The sequence below is a fragment of the Onychomys torridus genome, chromosome 4, assembly GCF_903995425.1.
Source record: "Onychomys torridus chromosome 4, mOncTor1.1, whole genome shotgun sequence".
In the NCBI taxonomy this organism is placed as follows: Eukaryota; Metazoa; Chordata; class Mammalia; order Rodentia; family Cricetidae; genus Onychomys; species Onychomys torridus.
In genome coordinates, this window is record NC_050446.1 from 11,613,931 (window position 1) to 11,632,734 (window position 18,804).

The window sequence follows — 18,804 nt, forward strand, 5'->3', positions numbered from 1 at the left end:
ATATACCTGTGGTAAGGCTGTGGCACACAGGTGTCAACTCTGGGAAAGGCTGTCCCTGAACAGGAGCTGCAGCTGAGATGGGTTTGTCTCCTCAGCACTGGTTTCTATGGAAACTGCTTGAGGGTGACCTGAATTTGTGCTGCAAGGAAATGGGTCCCAGCCCTGACCAGGGGGTGCCGGAAGAGGGGTCCCGGGACTTTGTTTTACAGAAGCTGACATTTGGGTCAGCATCCCAGTGTAACAGCTTGTGGTGTGTGTGCGTGTGTGTGTGTGTGTGTGTGTGTGTGTGTGTGTGTGTGCGCGCGCGCGCGTGTGTGTGTGTGTGTGTGTGTGTGTGCGCGCGTGTGCATGTATGCGTGCGTGTGTGCGCGTGCGTGCGTGTGTGCGTGTGCGTGCGTGTGTGCGTGTGTGCGTGTGTGCGTGTGTGCGTGTGTGCGTGTGTGTGTGTGTGTGTGTGTGTGAGAGAGAGAGAGACAGAGACAGAGACAGAGACAGAGACAGACAGAGACAAAGAGATAAAGAATGTGTGGTGGTATTTATATGTTGGTGTATGTATGAATGCTGTGATGCACATGTGCTGACCCACCTTGTCGAGATAGTCTTCTTTTGCTGCTGTGTAAGCCAGGCTAACTGGTCTGCAAGCTTCTAGATATTTCTCCTGCCTCTGTCTTCCATTCCTCACAGGTGCTCTGGGATTACAAATACTGGCTTGTACAACTGCATTTCCTTTTTTTCCCCTCCATTTTTATTTTATGTGTATGGGTGTTTTGTCTGTGCACCATGTGTGTGCAGTACCTGCAGAGGCCAGAAAAGACCATCAAGTCCCCTGGGAGTGTAGTTATAGACAGTTGTGAGCTGCCTTGTGGGCGCTGGGAATTGAACGGAGTCTTCCGGAAGAACAGCCTGTGTTCTCAATGACTGAGCCACCTCTCCAGTCCATATGTCTGGCTTCTAACATGAATTCTGGGGGCCAGACTCAAGTTGTTAGGCTTATGAGGCCTAACATTTATGCTTATTCACTGAGCCATCTTCCCAGCCCCGGAAGATTTTTTTTTTTTATTATTGTGGCAAAACACACATATGATAAATGCACCGTTTCAGTGTTTTTGAGTGTGGAATTCAATGGCATGTGTGTTGTGCCATCACTGTCCATTTCCTCAACTCTTTTTTTTTGGGGGGGGGCATATGAGGTTTGTGTATGTGATGTTTGCATGTGTGTGTACATGTGTGCATGTGTGCATCTGCATGTGTGGACATGAGGACATAAGAAGTTGATGGTCTCTTGTCTCCCCTGTTCATGCTCCACTGACACATTGGCAGGGGCTCTCGCTTGAACTCACAGTTTGCAGATTTGGTTGTTTTGGCTGACCAGCTTGGGATTACAGAAGCCCACCGCTTCTATCTGACATTTACATAGGCTCTGGGGATCTGAACTCTGGTTCTCACACGTGTACAACAAATGTTTTACCTGGGGAGCCACTGCCCCCACCCCCACGTGCAGCTCCTGTCTTCAAAATTGAAACTGTCCCCAGAGAGGCCTCTCCTCCTCCCCCGGCTCCTGACATCTGCACCTTGGGTGAGTGGAGTCACATGCATGCCTTTTGTTCTTTGTGTCTGGCTTATTTCACTGAGCACGGTTGGCTTCTGTCATAGCTGGTGTCATTGGTCTCACTGTGTAGGGAGGAGTGACAGGCACAGGGCAAGGCTGCTCCACATTTACCCCACAGGCTCGAGAGTGGGCTGTGCCTTGCCTAGTGCCTCTCTTCATGCCACATGTTGGGTCTTGAGACAGGCCTCTTGTCTATTTCTGTTTTCTGGGGGTTCGGACAGGTGTCCTGTCTCCCAGGTGTGGACCCTCATTGTAGAAGAGTTCAGCCACTTGGGCTGGACACCTGTGCTGCCTGTGTCTGAGCCAAACCTGAGATTAGGGCTAGCTGACTTCTGGCACTAGCTGTGTCTGCTCTGGGTGTCTCCTCTAGGGCTGGCTCCCAGTACCCTTCCCTGTCTGTATTACTAGTGCGGCTGTATGACTCTAGGCCTTGCATGGCTGGTGCTCACCTGCTGGACTAGTCCTCAGCTTCCTTTGCTCTTGGAGGGGCCTTGGGGATGCTCTTGTCTTTGCTTAGTAGGGAGGTGATTCCCAAAGAGCCTTTCCCTTCTGTTCTCTTGAACTTGATGGCTTATCCTGGACAGGTGTAGAGCTGGAGTCCCTGGGGCCTTGGATGCTGAGGAGATGGGGATGCTGCTGGGGTGGGGAGAGAGGGAACATTGCTACCCGCCACCCTGTGTAACCACTGGCACTTGTGTGCACTCTTGTGTTCTGTTGTCTCATAGTTAATTCGGTGTTATTCACACTGCCAGTGATGACAAGGGTCTCAGGGTATGTCTTTGGGGGCCTCTTGGCCCCTCCTGGAACATGAGTGGGTTAAGTCTGTAGTGGTCACTGCCTCCCTGTCCCAGGAGCCGTTTGCTCTCAGGTTGAGCCTTCATCTGTAAGATTCCTGTTGCATCTGCTCTGTCAGTAGCTGGGACATCCTGCTGTCAGGCTGCTGCAGAGTGAGCGCCCACCTCTGTACCTGTCCTGCATTTGGGACAGCCTGGTCAAACTGCAGAGCTGTCTACACTCAGGTGGTGCCTGAGCTCCAGATGTGAAGGAACCGGGTGCCATGCTGGAGCACTCAAGCTGGCTTGATCATCAGCAGTACTTACCATGGGTGGGCTCTTTGGGACAGTTCCGGAAGTGGGTGTTTCCCACACTGTGCATATCTCCTGAGGTTGAGCAATGGCTGTAGGGTGCTTTGAGGAGTAGGACTCAGCATCCTTTCTTGGGCCTGACTTAATATCATGTCATCAGAGAGATTTGGAATTCTGTGTTCCCTAGACTTAGGCACAGGCACGTCAGACATGGGTCTGGGCACAGAGGGGAGTAGTGTGTGATGCTTTTTAGTCTTTACCCGTCCCTTGCTCAGGCCAGGTCAGAGCTCAGACTGTGGTCACAAGGTGACCTCCTCTCTGAACTTGATTCTATCATCACAACATAGGGTTATAATAGCCTTCCTTGTTCAACTCCCCTCTCTCTAGAATAGAGTTGTCCCACCACATCCTCCCCTTCCTCCCTCTCCTCCCCTCCCTCCTCTTCCTCTTCCTCTTCTTCCTCCTTCTCAACACAGGGTCTCATGTATTTCAGATTGGCCTTGAACTGGGTATGTAGCCAAGAATGATTGGGAGAGAATTTATGATCCACCTCCCAAGTGCTGGGGTTACAGGTGTGGCCATCATGCCCTATTTTATGGTCTTCTTGGTATTAAAAAGAGGGCTTTATGCATGCTCACCAAGCATTCTACCAACTGAGCCACATCTTCAGCACCAGGATGGAGTTTTTGTGGTCCTTCAAATGCCTCTAGGCTGGGGTGGGCAGGTTGTTGGATGAGACCCAGCCTATCATGTGCTGTCCTTAAGGTTCCTGCCCATGATTATGAACCATTTGGGATCAGAGCTGCCCTCAGAGTTTCCCTGACTTCAGGGCTCAGGTGGCCTGCCTCCTTTCCAGCTCCATTCCTCTACCTTACTGGCTCTTACACAGACCTAGGGTCTAGGCTTCTAGCTAGTGCTTAGACTTAGTGGTCTCCCTTTATCTTGTAGGTAAAGATGGGGCCACGTCACCAGCTTGGCTTGACCAAGATCATAAATGAGGGACAATTTGTAACCTTCCCAGCCTCCAGCAGGAATCCTCGAGGTTGTGTCTGCATTTTCCATAGTGAGTTCAGCAGTCAGGGGCAGCTGCCCCTTGGAGGGCAGATGAGTGAGCTCAACAGTCAGGGACAGCTGCCCCTTGGAGAGGGCAGATGAGGAGTTCCTTGTTCTTTCTGCCTGTGGAGTAAGGCATGCACTCTGTGGCAAGTCTGGGAGGCATTCTTGGGCTGTGTGGGCCTTTGAGGTTCGGGAGACGGTGTGGAGCACCTGCCTCTCCCTTGGGTTGTAAATGACCACTGACTGGGTCCTAGCAGCAGGGCAGCTCATTTCAGAGTATTAACATAGCTGCTGGGAGAAGTTCACTGTGATGTTTGGAGCTTTACCTCAGGAGGAGGGCCACTCAGGGAACTTGTCTGCTTCTTGGACCGTGTGCACAGTGTGTGGCATTCATCCGAGCCTTGTGATAAAGAATTAGCCACATCAGTGACGCTCATGGTAGCCTCAGGGCAGAGTGGTCCCTGGGCCTCCTACTTCTCTGGAGTTAGTGAGCTCTAAGAGATGCACCTGATTGTGCCAGACTGCTCATCAATGTGACAGGGATGCCAGGCCACCCAGACCCTGAAGTGACAGGTAGGAGTGGGCTGGCGGTGCCCAGTTCCAGCTGGACACGGCGATGCAGAAGGCTGTTTTGACTGCGCTGCCCTGAGCAGGACGAGCTTGTGGTTGGGAGCACCTCAGGGTGCTCTGAAGTGAGCAAAGCCGGCACAGGTTCAGAAGCCATTAGCAAGATTTGAATCGCATAGATTTTGCCTTGCAGTCCTCTGGAGATAAGTGTCCGGGAAGGCTCAGGTGCTTTAGAAGCTATCATCATGGCGGTCACAGGGGCCTAAAGTGGACCCTTTGGAGTTGTGGACATAGGGAGATCGGTGTGATGTCCCTTAGACACTCCTGGTTGTTCACAACAAGATCTGGGTGTAAGACTGGGGTCAGCCTGGTATCTCTAGTGGGTTGGCTTGCCCATCACACCTATCTCTCTGGGCATTGCAGTTTGCCATACTAACTCCTCTCAGCCACTCATGCCAGCTGAGGCCTGGGGCTTTTTTGTAAGTCTGAGAAAATAGGTAGACTTTCTTTAAAAGCTTTAAATAGAAAGCTACAGGTGATTTTTTTGTTTGTTTAGAAAACTTTTAAAAACATTTATTTATTTGTGTTTATGTGTGTGTGCCACAAGAGTTCAGAAGAGGGCACTGGAGTCCCCGGAGTTAAGAGTTACAGGCAATTGTGAACAGCCCAACATGGGTGCTGGGAACAGAACTCAAGTTATAGAATGTTGTGAGCCACCATGTAATTCTGGGATTTGAACCCGGGTCCTCTGGAAGAGCAGCAAGTGCTCTCAACTGCTGAGACACCTTTCCAGTTTCTATAGGTTTTTCTTTTTCTTTCTTCCTTCCCTTCCCTTCCCTTCCCTTCCCTTCCCTTCCCTTCCCTTCCCTTCCCTTCCCTTCCCTTCTTCCCTTCCCTTCTTCCCTTCCCTTCTTCCCTTCCCTTCTTCCCTTCCCTTCTTCCCTTCCCTTCTTCCCTTCCCTTCCCTTCCCTTCCCTTCCCTTCCCTTCCCCTCCCCTCCCCTCCCCTCCCTCCCCTCCCCTCCCTTCCCTTCCCTTCCCTTCCCTTCCCTTCCCTTCCCTTCCCTTCCCTTCTTTCTCTTCTCTTCTCTTTCTCCTGGCCTCTATAGATGTTTTTTAAAAAGTAATTTTTTTCTTATTGGTTCTGGGGATTGAGCCACCAGGCCTTCTGCATGCTAGGCAAGTGCTCTACCATAGGCTACATCTCCAGTCTTGTTTTCAAGGAACTTCTGATAGAGGTATTCATGCATATAGGGAAAATTCTTCTTTGTGGATAGTTTGATGAACTTTGTAGGGAAACACTAGGTCCTGCATGGAGACATGGCTCCTTGCTCAGCATCTGTTGACCTTCTGGGAAGTGGTGGCCTCTAGTCACTGGACAGAATGTGTGGGCCTGAGGGCTGAGGACAGAGGACTCAGGTATAGGGGGTCGTGCTTCTTTGCTGGGTGGCCTCTGAACTGGGCTTGTGTCTTGTGTCCCACCTGGTGGTAGGTAGAGCAAGAGACACATAATTAATGGTTGAGTGAGGAACCGGTGATACCCATGTAGGCAGCTTCATTGAATACGTGTGTGTGTGTGTGTGTGTGTGTGTGTGTGTGTGTGTGTGTGTGTGTGTGTCCATGCCTATGTGTGTGTCTCTGTCTCTCTCTGTCTCTCTCTGTCTGTGTGTGTGTGTGTGTGTGTGTGTGTGTGTGTGTGTGTGTGTGTTTGACTATCTCAATTGGCTTTAGAGCTGATGTTCTGAAATCTCATTGTTCATTTTGAATCCCCTCCTTGGCCACAAGAGTCACTAAAGTTAATTGTCAGTTGCCTGTGAGTCTCAGGAGAGGGCTTGGGGTGTGCTAAAGCTCAGAGTGGAACTGAGTCTGGGGTCTTCTGGTTAGAGGGGCATATTGTGCCAGCCCCAGCTGACTGCAGGTTCTTTGAGATGGGATCTCATTGCTCAAGATTGCAGCATGTTTTTGGGGGACCCGTTTGCTGAGCCCCTCCTGCTCCCGTCCATCAGCTGGACCAGTGTGCGAGGCGGCAGAGTGAGTGTTGTTCTTGTAACACATTGTTCCAGTATGTTCCTGTCAATGTTTAAGTCCCCATGCAGCCAGTCAGCGGCTGACTCTGAGTCTTGCAGCTGGTTCAACTGTGCCTCCCCACTGTTGCCCACAGGCCGTCTCTGTGGGGCCTGTATCGTTCCTCCATGGACGTGGAGTGACATTTATCAATCACCAGGGCTCCCTCAAAGCCCTCGGGGTGTTAGATGAGCAGATGATGGTGTCCATCTGTGTAAGGAGTAGATGGGCCAGAAGGGAGGAATCCCCACAGAGTGCTGGCAGGGGTTGGGTGCTGGAGTGGGGTCTGGGAGGCCATCCTCGAAAGGAAGGTCATTAGATGTCTGACGAAGAGCAGTGGGAGTCATGTCCTGGGCAGATGAGCTTTGCCTTTTTTGTTCAATTACCTTCGGGGCCCTTTCTAGTCCTTCTGGGGTCCTGCCTTGATGGCTGACTGCCCTCTGCTGTGAGATCTTAGGCCCCTGGATGCCCAGGATAGTGTTCTGGGCAGAATAAGCTGTTTGTTTGGCCTGGAGGGTGAGCCTCACCCTTGGTGACCCTCACCTTTAAGCTAATGTCCTCTGGAGGCTGAAATAAACTACTACAGTTATGGTGCCATGACAAACAAGAACCTGGGCCAGGGTGCCTACCATGCACAAGGCCTGGGTTCATCCCCACCCAGCACTGCCAAAAGGAAAAAGGACGAAAAACAGAATTAATTTTGTCAAGAATTCTAAAATTGGGGTGTGGAGGGCTACACCCCTCCTGAGGTTGAGGAGAGACCTTCTGGCTGCAGAAGTTCTGCCAGAGCAGCCTTGGTCTCTACCTCCTTATGACTGTCTTCTCCTTCTGTCCCCTTCTAAAAATACAGACTTATATATATGGGGGCTAGCAAAATGGCTCAGTGATTAAGAGCACTGACTGCTCTTCCAGAGGACATGGGTTCGATTTCCAGTACTCACTTGGCAACCCTCAATGGTCTGTAACTCCAATTCCATGGGATCCGGTGCCTTCTTCTAGCCTCTGCAGGCACAGCACACCTGTGGTGCATACACATACATGCAGGCAAAATACTCATACATATAAAATAAGTAAAAATTTAAAAAGTTGTATGTGAGTGTTCACCTGCGTGCATGTCTGTGCACCACATATGTGTCCAGGGTCCATGGATGTCAGAAAAGGGTGTTGAATCCTCTGGACCTAGAGTTACAGATGGTTGTGAACTACCACGTAGGTGCTGGGGACTGAACTTAAGCCTCTGGAAGAGCAGCCAGTGCTCTTATCTACTTCACCACTGAACCATCTCAGCAACACCTTCCCCTTCTTTTTCGCATTTATTTATTTATTTATTTATTTATTTATTTATTTATCTATTTATTCATTCATTCATTCATTCATTCATTCATTCATTCATTTGATTGATTGTTTTTTTCGAGACAGGGTTCTCTGTGTTGTTTTGGTGCCTGCCCTAGATCTCGCGCTGTAGACCAGGCTGGCCTCAAACTCACAGAGATCCGCCTGGCTCTGCCTCCCGAGTGCTGGGATTAAAGGTGTGCACCACCACCGCCCAGCACGCTCCCCCTTCTTATAAGGAACTTAGTCACGTTAGGTAGAAGGCCCAGTTCCTTCTTTAGGGTCTCAGTAAAGGTGCCCCGGTGCCACTTCAGCATCTCTAAGATGCGCTCAGTGGGCCTGAGAGGGCTACAGGCGCCGCATCCCCCCCCCCCCCCCCCGCCGAGTGGAGGGGGCTCAACCTCTTTTGCCAGTAGATATCAGATGAGAAATTTTCTGGGGGATACCAGGGGCCAGGTGCTTTCCCAGGTAACCCTAAAGGGTGGCATAGCGAGGGTGTGGAGTTGATCAAGGTGCAGGTTAACCTTCGTGGTTGGCTTGCGTGGATTTAGAATTACCATGGAAGCACACCTCAGAGTGTTTCTCTGAGGGTCTTTCCAGAAAGGTTGAGTTGAGCAGGAAAGATCCACCATGGATGTGGGTGGCAGCTTCTCACTGGGACCCTGGGCTGAAAGAAAAGGAGAAGGCAACCTCAGTACCAGCATCCATCTCTCTTGGCTCCCCTGCTGTGGACGCAGTTTGACCAGCTGCTTCAAGCTCCCGCCACTGTATCTTCTGCTGACAGGATGGATGTTCTCTCAAACCATGAGCCAAAGCAAACCTTTCTGTCCTTAATTTACTTCTCCGTCAGGTATTTTGTAGGAGCGTCAGGAAAAGCAACCTGTACAGTCAGCAAGATACCCAGCTGTCACTCCAGAGGCATGCACGTGGTGTCCTGGCCATTAGTCCTCGGGCCATGTTAAGCCCCTCCAAGTCATGGTTCCATCACCTCTCACCTCAGTGAAGCCAGCTGGGAGTTTGATGAGCGATAAGCTGGAGTGAAGCGTATGCTTCCTAGAGATGTGGACACGGCTCTTCTGGAGGCTCAGGCGGCTCCATCCAGATGCTTCCTCTTCAAAGGATGAAGTGTGATTTGCTTTCATGTGGCATCAGGGTGTGTAGCCAATGAGTACAGGTGACCGCTCGGACCCCTGGCTTCCTCACTTGAGGAAGGGCACAGTAACACTGCAGTAGAAAGACCTGTAAAACCCTCCACCTTCCCACTATTACTCTTGCTGGACCTGCTCTGCCCACAGCTGTGCAGCTGTGAGCCTCAGACAGGACACATGCACTTCTGAACGTCTTCCCTTGTAAAGTAAGGCTCTGGGAGGGGCTAGAGCATCTTCCAGCTCAGACATAGGTGGTGGTGGTGGGGGGCAGTGCTGGCATGACAGTGATGAGCTGAGCAGGCCTGGTGTGTGGACTTCTCTTGTGGACTTTGGGACCCTGTGGCCCCTTCTGTGCCTCCATGGCTTTCTTTCCAGGGCTCAGTTGGATGTGGCCAGGTGGCTTGAGACGGTGAGGTCTCCTTGAGCTGTTCTTAGTGTCCTTAGTGTAATCTGTCTCATTGAATAGTGTGATCATGCTTGAGACATGTGGAGGGGACATATTGCCCTGGTCACACAGCCCAGTGGGGCAGGTGTGGCCCAGACTCTGCTTCCGACCTGCTTCTCTTCCCGAGGGTCTTGAGGATGTGGAGGCAGGGCAAGCGGCTGGTTTCATTTCCCCACTCTTGAGGAGACTCCCGAGTCTCCGGAACAGGGACTGGGCCTAGAACAGGCCTGCTTAGCCTCAGTCTCTCCTTGGTGTGGCCCTGGGCCTTTGGCGTCAGGGGTTGAATTGACAGTGTGACAGCCATACCCTCTGTAGGTGAGTGGCAAGCCCACAGTGGGTGTCAGCTAGAGGTTGGGTGGGCTTTCCATCCTCCACAGAGCTGCGGATCCTGGCTTAATGACCGTGTGGTGCTTTTGGAGACTGTGCCTGTCATTCAGATGATCAACTGGCCTTTCTGGGCAAGAAGGGTTCAAGAGTGGGATCCTGTTGTCAGAGGGCTGTGCAGGCTTCTCAGCAGGACCCCCTGGGCCTCAGTGCCCTTTGTAATGGGGAATCCTGCAGAATTGAGAGAATAAAGGAAGCACTCCTGGCGAGGAGTTGGCAGGAGGCTGGGGCAGTGCCCCCGTCATGTTAAGCAGACGGGAGCCTCAGGCTGCAGACGGAACCTCTACCCTAGACTGAGTTCTGCCTGGAAATTGCTGGGTGGCCTCTTGGTTGTTGTCATCCCCTGAGCTGGTTTTAGGTTAACTGAAGGGTGTGGACCAGATGGTGGCCCAGCTCCTTCCTCTGAGGATTTTGCTGCAGCGTCCTGGTTGGGATAACTACAACCCAGCCCTGTCTGGTTATGTCTCAGATCCTTGACTCAAAAGGGCTTTGTGGATCTGGTCAATGCTCAGGGGAACCCTGTGGCTGTTCTGTCCAGGAGCTTCCCAAGTGGGCAATTTCTTCGTTGTATATCACACACATCTGATAGCAAAGGCTGCTGGGAGCACTGCAAAGGGTGTACTGTGTAGGTAGCCCCATTTTTAGTAGGAATGAGTACCAGGATTGATTAGTGATGCCTTCCTGGGCATAGCGGGGGTGGGGTGGGGTAATAAATGTGTGTGTCATGATCTGTCATCTCTAGTGTAACAGATAGGGACCTGTTCAATGGGATGTGGTGTAGGTAGTCAATGGTAGGACCTGAGCCCAGGTCTTATGTTTCTCCTGGTTTATATTTCTAAGCCAGTTTTATTCACATTCTGAAATTAATTAAAATAGTTTCTATAATATGCTTGACAAATAGTAGGCACTTAATAAGTATTAATGTACTTATGCATCTTTCATCTGCTTCCATCTCAGCCACTGTATCTAACAGAGGCCTTTGGAACCTCTTCATTCGGAATAGATGCCCCGAGAGTGATATGTACCCGGTCAGTGCCCAGCTTCTTACTCTCACCCAGGAGGGCAGATAGGCCTCCCCTCTCCCCAAGTCCTGGTTCCTAAGATAAATGCTGTGATTGTCTCTGAGGTCTCCTAGGCAGACTTTTTCCTAGGCCATTGTCCCTATCCACCTGAGGACAGATTCCCTCCCACATTACGTTCTGGTTGGCCGATGGCAGTGGGACAGGAAAGGTGTGAAGAAGTGAGGACTGTAATCTCTCCACCCTCGGCTTGCCCACTCCCATCAGAGAGGAGGGGCGTTATACTCCATGTCCCCACCCATTACAGCCACGGAGACATGAGGACGCTAGGGTGTAGGAGCTGAGAACACAGGGAGGAATCCAGAGGTTGCTGTTCTGCAGGCCAGCCCCCTGCCCCTTGCCCCCTGCCAGGGCTTAGCTGGATATGAGATCTAAGCCACGTTTGACCAGCTCACCACCCAAGTTCCACGGTTGTGGGTGGTGTTGCTGTCATAGCTAACATCCTTTGGGTCTTCTGCTCAACCACCTGTGAGCAGCTCATTCCTGCTTTTGGTCTTTCTGCACCCTGCACAAGATGTGATCAAGAAGACCTCTAAGGCTGGATCTGCAGCTTTTCGTTTTTAATGAGGAGTGGGGCAGATGCTAGAAGGGGAGCATGGCTCCTCCAACACTGTAGCCAGCTGTGTGTCCAGGTTAGGGCCCTTCTGCACTTCCCAGATGTCTGCATCTGGACTTTGAACCATAGCCAAGCCCAGGCCTCCAGAGGCACAAGGTGAAGTCACATTGGCTCTCTGGGTTCTGCTTTTCTCAGTGTAAAATAGGGCAGCCATTCCGTGTGTGTGTGTGTGTGTGTGTGTGTGTGTGTGTGTGTGTGTGTGTGTGTGTGTGTACACGTACAGAATATGCAGAAATCTTCAAGGGTGGGTTAGCCAACTTGGACTTGGAGGCTGAAGCTGCACTTAAAAGTTTCATCTTCTTTTCCTTCATCAGGAGGGCCCGACAGAGAGATCCCTGAGTCCCCTTCCCTATCCATCCATCTGTCCGTCCGTCCATCCATCCATCCATCCATCCATCCATCCATCCGCCCGCTTGCCTGCCCAGCTCTTCTAAGAATGGCCAGGAATTCCTTTAATATACTCCATTCTAAAGTTGCCACCCCTCACTTGCCTTGAGTAGTGACATTTTTCATTCTGCCCCTCAGCTGCTGTGGGGCCCATGAATTGGCTCATCCTATCTTCCCCACCCTGCTGACTCCCTTGAAGAAACACACCAGTGTTGGACACTGTGACATCCCACAGCAAAATGCGGTAGATGAGAAATGGCTGTGTCTCTCTTTGCTTTTGTTTTTCCAGCTCATTCTGGTAGAAGCTTGACTGCAAAGCTCTGATTATACACGTTTCATAATTAATCACTTCTTGCTGGCCAATTGTCATTCCAAAGACAGCACCGCCAAGTTTTCCCTGACCTTGCTTTTGATATTTAGAAAAATGGGAAAATGGGATGGGTATGCGGGCTGGGCTTGGAAAGCAATTTATGGTGATTTGCCCCTGAATATGCAAGCAGTATGGGCTACAGATTTCCACAGCAGATAGGTGAGTTTCCGGGGCAACATATTCAAATGAGTTTCATAATCGTGCCATTTGACTCTTCCCGTGTGTGCGTTCAGATGAGTGGTGGTGGCTGATAAGGAGTTTGCCACTCCGGCTCGGTCCGAGCGGTCCCTGCTTATTGACCCTTAATGACAGCAGAGAGTTGGGGACAGGAAACTCTTCTGATCACACAGCCTCTCCAAGCGAGCGGGGCCGGTAGATGGCACATTCCCCAGCCCTCGTACACCGTGTCTCCAGCCAAGGCCCAGAGCAGCCGGAAACCCTGGCAGGCTAAGCTCCTATGTCCTTTTGAGGGCAGCTACTTCTGCTGGGGCAGTGGAGTGCTATTCTCATTGCTTCTGCTTGACTGGATAGATCATGCTACTGAGGTCTGGCTGAGGAGTGGCTAGTGGAGAGTTACAGTTGGAGTTACAGTGGGAGATTAAGGTGCTGTGTGAATATGTCAGCCCTGGCTGCTGTGACAGATAGTCCTGGACTGCGACAGCTTCCATAGGAGATAGCTAGACACTACAGAGGGTTGTGGGAGGGCACAGCATGGCAGGGGGGATGTGGCTGTTCCACACAGACCTGCAGGGATCCAGGCCAATGGTGAATGGTGGCTCTACTACTTTTAACATAAGGCTTTGAGGTCACCCTGGGTACGAGGAGGTGTTAAAAGGTAGCCTGCAGGTGAATCTCTTACATCTACTTCTGTCTGCTGGGTGGACCTCAGTAACCACATGCAAGGCTGGGGAGTGTCCAGCTGGGACCAGCAGCTGTTGAGGTACAGCCAGTAGACACACATGCTAGGACTGGACAGTGCAGTCCAGACTGACCTGGGGCAGTGTCCTTGTTCTCTCTAGGTCTCATTATCTGAATAGAGTATGCTAATCCTTCTGCTTAGCATGTCGTGAGTGGTTGCCCTCAAAAATGAAGGAGGAGGGACTTGGTCCTTTTTAGCAGATGCATGCTTAGTTTTAATTGCCAACTTGATAGGATCTGGAATCACCAAGGAAACCAGCTTCTAGGCACACTTATGAGGGCTTCTGTAGCCTTTGGGCATGCATATGAGGAATTGTCTTGATTAAGTTAGCTGATGTGGTATGGCCCGTTTTAATCATGGGCTCAAACATTGTCTGGGAGGAGACCCTGGACTGCATAGTAGAGAACATGGCCTAAACACTAACTAACACTAGCGTTCACACTCTGCTTCCTGATTGTGGATGTGTTGTGACCAGCTGCTTCAAGCACCTGGTGCCTTGGCTTCTCCAACATGATGGACTTGGACTGTAAGCCAAAACAATCCCTTCCTCCCTTAAGTTGCTTTTGTCAGGGGATTTTGTCACAACAACAGAAGAAAAACTAAGACTTCTTTTGCTAATCCCTTCCATCTCCTCCATCCATTTACTCATCCATCCATCCATCCATCCATCCATCCATCCACCCATCCACCCACCCACTACTGCTTATCCATCCAGTAGTTCATCCATCATCCATGCAGTCTACCCATCTATCCACGTATCTAATCATCCATCTACTCATTTGCCTACCTACTATCAGCCCATCTGTCCATCTATCCATTTATATACCTATCCCCTATCCATTTATTCATCCACACATGCATCCATCCATTTACTCACCACCCATCCTTTCATCCACCACCTGCTCATCCATCCACCATCTATACATCTCTAGTCACTACCCATTGTCTATCCATCCACCCACCCATCCATCTACCCACTCACCTACCCCATACATCCATCAATCCATCTGTCCATACATCTATTCACTATTCACTCATCCATATATCTCTCTCTACTCATCATCCATCCATCCATCTATCCTTCCATCCACTACCCACTCATGTATCCAATAACCCATCCATCATTCATGCATCTACCCACTACCCATTTATCTACTTACTCATCCATCTATCCAGTCATCCATCCATCCACTCACTCAGCTACTTACTCATCCATCCATCTTTCATCTATTACTCACTTATCCATATAGATATTCACCCATCTACTCATCTACCCATCTGTCCATATCTCCAACCAATCACCTATCCATCTAATCTACCCATCTGTCCGTCCATCCATCCATCCATCCATCCATCCATCCATCCACTCATCTGTCTATCAAATCACACACCTACCTACTCATTTATCCATCTACGTGTCCCCCCTCCCCCCTATCCCTCCATTAACATCTGCCAATTGACCTCTACGTGCTAGCCACTTGGAACACAAAGTTAAAGGCCATGGCTTCACATGCTAGCACATTTCAAACTAGTCTTGTCTCTAGAATATTTCTTGTTTCTTAAGAGTTACCCCCTCCCCCGTCTCCAGGTGGATGTAGTGAGAATTGGAGGAGGGGTGTGCTATTGTACTCTGGGATGATGTGACCATAGCATAGTGAGCTTGAGTGGTCTTGTGTGTCTACTTTGTGGCTTGGCTCTGTGGCTTGGGCTTTAATAATGTGTTTAGGGAGGTCTGTGTAGAGCTTGCATCTATAAGGTAGAGGATGTGGGGTGTGGGTGGATGCTGACAGAGTCAATCAAGGACAGACAGGATTCCTCTCTCCAGTGACAGTGGCTGCTGACATGTTGTGAGGTGTCTGTCAGCTCTTCAATGGGCATGCATTTTACTTTTATTTTTTTATGAATGTGTATGAGTATTTTGCCTGAATGTATATTTGTGAACATGTTTATACAGTGCCATGGACACCAGAAGAACATGTTGCATCCCCTGGGACTGGAGTTATAGATAGTTGTAAGCTGCCGTGCATGTGGGTTCTGGGAATTGAAAAAAAAAATTGAAAAAAAAAGCAGCAGTGCTCTTTTTTGTTTGTTTTCTGAGACAGGGTTTCTCTGTGTAGCTTTGGAGCTTGTCCTGGAACTCGCTCTGTAGACCAGGCTGGCCTCGAACTCACAGAGATCTGCCTGGCTCTGCCTCCTGAGTGCTGCCTCTGCCCGTCCTGTATGGTCTATATTTTGGAAACGGTTCCTTTCACATGCAGGGTGTATTTCCCCAGTGGTCCCCCTTATAGCATCGTTTCCCGAGGGACGTGGAATCCCTGGCTGTGATGCACTCTACTCCATTTCCCTGGAGCCCTCTGGTTGTGTAATTAGGATGCTGCCAAATTTCCCAGCACTTCGAAACTGCTGCAGGGGACACTTCTGGGCCAAGATCACTGGACAAACATGGGAGAAACACAGTCATCTTTAGAGAAAAGCCCTAAGTTTTAAAACCCCCTTGGAACCAGGATTCAGGTCAGGCCCCCACTGACTGCCCTGCTCCACCCTCTCAGAACCTCTCCAGCTGTCCAAGCAGCTGTATAAGATGTCTCACACTAACCCTTTTTGGGTATGTTGACCTTTTGGGAAAGTACTAGGAGGTGACGTCTACCTTTCTAGAATGTTCTCAGGGCACATCCTCACAGATTTGTAGCTGGTGTTTAGATCCTCATATCCCCTAGGATCCCCTCAGGCATTTGCTATGAGTTCTATGCAGAGAAAACTAGGGCTTTGGCTTCAGGGGCGAGCATTACACATCTCTGCTGCATCTGTTTCATCAGACTGAGTTGCTATGGCAAAAGCCCCCTGCCAGGACCCTGCACCTGCCAGGACCAGAATGCCCAGACTGGTGACGGGGGCAGGTGCCTGTTTCCTATGGCTGGAAGTAGGGACAATTGTGTCACTTCTGGGCAGAAGGGTAATTTTTGTCCTTGAGGGACTCAATTGCCTTCTACCTGCCTGCTACTTGGCCCGGGCAAGATTGTATGCCTAAAACTTGAAGTCTGGTTGCCGGTGCTTAGGTTGCTCTGGGCTCACAGGACAATGTCATTTGTTGTTTGGTAGTAGGGGGAAAAGCACACTTGCTGAAGCCTCCTCTAGGGATGGCTCTCCCATTGACCCAAGTCTGCCTCTAGACCCCCTCTCTGTTCTCAGGTCCTTTCTGCTCATCCTACTTTGCTGTCCAGCTGGAAGGTACTGATCTCCTGTGGGCATTCTTTTGGATGTCTCTGCAAGGTGCCCCCGAGGTGGTCAGTCTGGGTGTGTGTCCCGGTCCTTTCTCTGGCTTTGACCCAGTTTGGAGTGTGACCAATGTCACCTATTTGCTAGAGAAGAACACACATCCCAGTCACATAGAACATGGACAATAAATGCAGATTCTTGGACCCCAGACACTGAGGGTCAGTGTGGGGTAGGTGGTAGGCTGCTAGAGTTTGGGCATTTGGAGTTAGAGCACCTGTGGGGGGGGGGGCGGGGGCTGAAGCCAAGATTTGCATCTATGATCCAGACCTTGACTGCCACTGCATCCTCTAGACTGTCCACTCCTTCCTCCAGTGCTCACTGTGCATGTTTGGGTATCAGTGAATGGCCCAGTGAGTCCAGTGTCTGGGAGCTGGTGGTGTGGTTGTTTCTGTAGCATGGCTGTTCTCATGGGGCTTGACCTCTCCTTCCTGATCACTGTACACCCCCAGCACACACACCACTAGCTAGGCTTGAGTTTTGAAGTGGGTGAGCGATAGCACCGAGGATGGAGCTGGTTGTCTGAGGAGAGAGGGGAGAAGCGGGGGGTGTCTCCATTTATTATTAGGGACGCAGCTGGGAGGTGGAAATGAAAGTTGGGAAAATGTCATCATTTGACATTTTCGTGCTCAGAAGTCCCTAGGGGCCCTGGCAGGGAGGCTTTTGATGGTCAGCTGAGAGTGTTAGCCCTGGGGATACCTGGCTGTCTAGTCTGAGAGTGGGAAGCCACATCCAGGAGCACTGTGGGGGTTGGGAGGTTCTGAATTGCTTTTCTCCTCCTGCAAGAGCTGGCTCTGCTCTTACCTTTTATCAAGCTCCTCATGAAGCCTCCAGTTCTGATCTAACCCATGGTTCTCCTGGGGTCCTGTATATGGCTCTGAAGACACTGCTTGGGGTCACTGGAGTCAGTCCCCCCTCCCTGCACACGCGCACTTGGAAGGCTCATAGCACATTAGGATGGAGGGAAGAGCACCCCAGCATAGTTGGTCATGTTTAAACCATTGGAGGAGCTGCCTGCCCTGCTTGCCACCGTGACTCCAGAGCTGGGTCCTCTATAAACTGCTGATGTTGACTTTTGTCTTGCAGCAAAGTGTGCGTGCCCAGGGCCAGGCTTAGAGAACCTGCAGGAGTGATACTGTCTCCTGGGACAACAGACACATGGATGTGGCCCCTGAGATTACAGACACATGGACATGAAAGGCCTACACCTACCTGTAGGCAGTCGTGGTCGTGTGGTCTTCCACCTGTGGGAATGAGGCCTTAGCAGTGAGTCTGGGCTGGCAAACAGGTTGTGGCTTCCTGTGCTGTGGCTGATTGATGGCTAGTGCCATCTTAGGACTCTGCTAAAGTTTTTGTGCCTCTGTTGGCTCATGGGAAAGTGTATATCAATTGATTGGCAATACCTGCCTCAGGAGGCGTAGGAAAAGGGCAGCTAGTGTGCCATAGTCCAGCAGCCAAATCCTTCAAGGCTTGCATTTCCAGCATTCTGTTGGATATAATATTGCCTTAAGTTTTATTCCCCCTAAATATTTAGAGCTTTTAAGAGCCAAAAATAATAAGAAAAGCCATTTTGCCTGTTATTTGTAAAAGGCCCCTTGTAGAGCAGGCTGGTGGGGGCCACGGCTGAGACAGCTGCATATCAGCCTTTTGAGACTTGTCTGAGCAAATACAGAGGACCTCAGTTATCCCATCATAACTTCCCTGAGTCTCAGCCCCTGAAATATAGACACTGACGGGAGGCCCAGACACACACCCAGCTGTGGGCCGAGTCCACCGCCCACTGGGCGTAGAAAAAGCCGTTGTGTGGTGTTTTCCCTTTGAAAATGCTGCTGAGTGCAAAACAGCCTAAAGGAACCCCAGGGAGTGTGTTCCTGCTGGGGGCTTTGTGTAAATGAGCACGTCTCTTTTTCTGCTTACCAAGTGTGCACAATGCGATGGTGAGGCCGGGAATCCAATGGGATAGCGCATGTGACACCCTCTGAGCTCAGTTTCCCTGGTGTCTGTAGAGTGAGCAGTGGCTTACAAGACCATTTTCCTGGTTCTCTTCCCCACCCCAGGTGCACATGAACATGCACATAAAGCACACATGAGAGCTTGCAGCACACACACACATGCAGGCATGTAAGTAATATGCACACATAATTATGCTCATTTACACCCACAGGACACATGTGAGCCTGCATGGACACATGAATGTGGCTGACACATGCGTGGCAGTCTCAAGGTCCAGGTTTGTGCCTGGTGCTTGCTATCAGGCATGCTTGGTACCCATTCATTCTGTTGATGGACCGGGACCAGGTTCTCTTTCTGTCTCTTGTCATGTCACACTATAGTCTTGTCATGTCACACTATAGTCTCGGGCCAGCCATTTCTTTCTTCCTTAGTTTCCTCACATTGACCTGTGGAGCCTCCGGCTGTGCGGGGGCGGAGGGGGGGGTGTGCTGCTGTGAGTCCTCACGCAGCTCTGTGGA

General features: G+C 50.6%; 1 protein-coding gene across 6 annotated transcripts in view; it reads left to right on the forward strand.

Moving 5' to 3' along the window:
• The window catches only part of Vav2 (vav guanine nucleotide exchange factor 2), a 169,211-nt gene that overhangs the window by 68,272 nt on the left and 82,135 nt on the right, over positions 1-18,804 (forward strand). The window lies entirely within an intron of this gene.